Raw genomic sequence first — 3,483 nt, forward strand, 5'->3', positions numbered from 1 at the left:
GAAGGAGTCGTCGATATCAAACCTTTCAATCATTCACAAATAATCCCTCAATTGAACAATCGTTCCTCGCATACTCTGTTTGTCATAAAACTCGCAATAGACATAAAACTACCAAAATAGTAAAGCCATACTATCATACATAATTTGGAAACATAAATATTTAACGTATTTAAAGTATTTAACCAATAGAAAAAATCTTTTTTGAAAAAATACACCCAGCAGGATTCGAACCTGCGTCTCTCGTGATTCGTGCCCACGTATTATTGAGCACTATGCTATAGGAATATTATCTACCTGCGACGAATTTTAACTTACAATACTCTCAAAAACGCTTTCTAAATCAATTGCGTTACTATTCGTCAGCTGAATGCAGAACTATTCTAACTCACATTTGAAATTTTTGAGGACAGAGTTTTTTGAAACAGCCTACTTCAGTTATTTATTATTTATATGAGCATGTGTATGCACCATTTTTTTCATCAATAATTCTACTAAAATATAATGCATCCATTTATCAATAAAGATAATAAATAATGTCAGTAAATTGTTTCAAAAAACTGTCTCCTCAAAAATTTCAAATGTAAGTTAGAATAGTTCTGCATTCAGCTGACGTATTGGCAATCGCCTTTTGTATTTTAAATCAAGGTAGGTAAATAACCTTAACTACTAACCGACGTCATAGATCACTCCAAGATTTTTTGTTATAACTTAGATACTTGAACTTGCTTATAATTTAATTAACTATTCGTTTGAATAAAAAAAACATGTAATATTAAAATATACATGAAAGTCATGAAACAATGAACAACCATAAAAACAGTTCTGTGTTTATTAATCAATTCAATTCAATTCAATTCAATTCATTTATTTTTTTAACATATTGTGGACATTACAAATTATAAGTTTAAGACGTTCACAACATGACATTTAGAAACAAAGATATATAAATATAACAGTATTACATAAAAAAAGAGATATATCAGTAGATGAATTAGATAGGTACAAGGAAGTACACCGGATGAGTTAAGCAGACCCTATTTTAAGATTTTATAAAACAACATCCACCTAAACTCATTCTCACGTAGGTAGAATAAATCAACACCCGAAGCAATTTCGTTGAACATAGTTATCACTCTCCCAATTGGAATTACCAGTGGCAGGTTGGTTCTGCACCTTGGGAGAATAAACAACTGGTGGTCTCTATTTCTAAGATAGTTATCAGGGACACACAGGTCAACACTGCCCAGAATGGCAGAGTTCTCATTTATACCTTGTATAAGTCGAAAAAAATACGTAGCTAAATAAAGATTTCTTCTAAATTGCAGACTGCAGTATGTAAGCATGCCTAAGAGAAAGTCAGTTGGATAAAGCCACGGATAGTATCCATACAACCTCAAGTAAAGGAGTCTCAAGAATTTCTTCTGTACCCTCTCCACCATAAGGCCATACTTCAACTGGTGCGGTGCCCAAACAATAGACCCACTCTCAAGTCTGCTTCGAACTAAAGAATTAAATAAAAGTTTTAATACCGTAACATCTGAAAAGACCCGGGAAGTACGCATGACGAAGCCCAACATTTTAAGCGCTTTGTTACAAATGGTAACTATATGGCTATGTATGTATCCATATAAACTAAACTTCGTAGTTGAACGTAATATCAAATAAAATGTAATTAAAATAACGAACAACTATAGGCACTTTGGACAATCGTATTCTATTATTTTACATGAGGCATGTTTGGGGAGCTTTCTTATAATTGATAACAATTTAGACATTTTTTTCAACTAGTATTCAATAATCTTGAATTCAAAATCAGTTTCCATCAATCGCATCGGTGTATGCAGTTCTTCTTCTTCCACGGCGCTACATCCCGGGGTGGGATTTGGCCTCCTCCACAACCGCTCTCCACTCACTCCGGTCTCTCGCCACACTTCAACAGTTACCGGGTCTTCATATATGAAGCCAGTCCACTTCTACGGCGTCAGCCCATCTCCTTCTTGGACGGCCTCTGGGTCTCTTCCGTTGGGGTAGCCACTTCGTCATGATCATTGGCGCTCTAACTTCAGGCATTCTCTCCACATGTCCCGCCCATCGTAGTCTTTGGGACTTACAGTATCTTATGATTGTTTGCTGTGAACAGTTTGCGGTGTATGCAGTGTAATTCATAATTATGTTCACATATTATGATCTTTTTCAATTTTCAATTTATTTATTTTACATATTGTGGACATTACAAATTATAAGTTTAAGACGTTCACAACATGACATTTAGAAACAAAGAAATATTATTAAAACAGTATTAGGTACGTAAAAAAGAGATAGATCAGTATTAACTTATCTTATACTTACTTAACTTATCAGTATTATCTACAGTAGAAATATGTAAATACAAAAAAATATAAATATATATAAAGTATATCCTAGATACAAGGAAGTACACCGGACGAGTTAAGCAGACCCTATTTTAAGAATTTATAAAACAACGTCCACCTATACTCATCCTCACGTCGATGGAATATATCAACATCCGAAGCGATTTGGTTGAACAGAGTTATTGCCCTCCCAATTAACATCACTAATGGCAGGCTAATTTTGCTCCTCGGGAGAACAAACAACTGATGCTCCCGATTTCTAAGATAGTTATCAGATACACACAAGTCAATACTACCAAGAATGGCAAAGTTCTCATTCACACCACATATAAGTCGAAAAAAATACGTGGCCAAATATTAATATCTTCTAGCACTTAACGGCCCACGTGCTCGTCGTAGGTCAAAATTGAGTTTTTATTGTGTATTCAAACCATGATTCTGGACACTCCTTAAACGTTGTAGATAATCTATTTATATAATTTTGAAGCCTTATTATCCTTTATAGTTATTTTAAACATTTGATGACTGCATAAAGTATTTTTGTTACATAAAATAGTATTCTTTTAAACCTCTCGCTCTAATGTTTTAGAATATAGTCATATTTCGGTACATAACTGTGCAGTGGTGTTAAGATTTTTTACGTTTATTAATTTTTAAACGCATTTATAAAACCATTAGTATAATTTATTACGAGATAATTTTTGTAAAATATTCACGATAAAAAATTATATTGATAATCTCTGTGATCCCAAATTTGACAAGAATTAGGCATTTTATTATTCAAAAAATCGGCCAGATTAACACATTTGAAGATAATTCTAAAGATACTTATTATAAACTATGTCTTTGACCATTCAAGTGTGATAAACATCTTATAAATAATGATTGCTTTATAATAATTATTGACCTAAGAATAAGGTAGTGTTTTTTTGAAATACGCCATTTCTTTTGTCATTCCCTAGTGGTTGAGCTACAACATACGGCCGTAGCCATAAATTGACAAACTATAATTAAAGTAGGGAGTAAAATGATATTGACGCGCGTGTTTGAACATTATCTCGTAATAAATTATACTAATGGTTTCATAAATGCGTTTAAAAATTAATAAACG

This window comes from Rhyacophila brunnea, unplaced genomic scaffold, assembly GCF_057557595.1.
Source record: "Rhyacophila brunnea isolate RB1 unplaced genomic scaffold, BYU_Rbru_1.0 scaffold_16, whole genome shotgun sequence".
Lineage (NCBI taxonomy): Eukaryota > Metazoa > Arthropoda > Insecta > Trichoptera > Rhyacophilidae > Rhyacophila > Rhyacophila brunnea.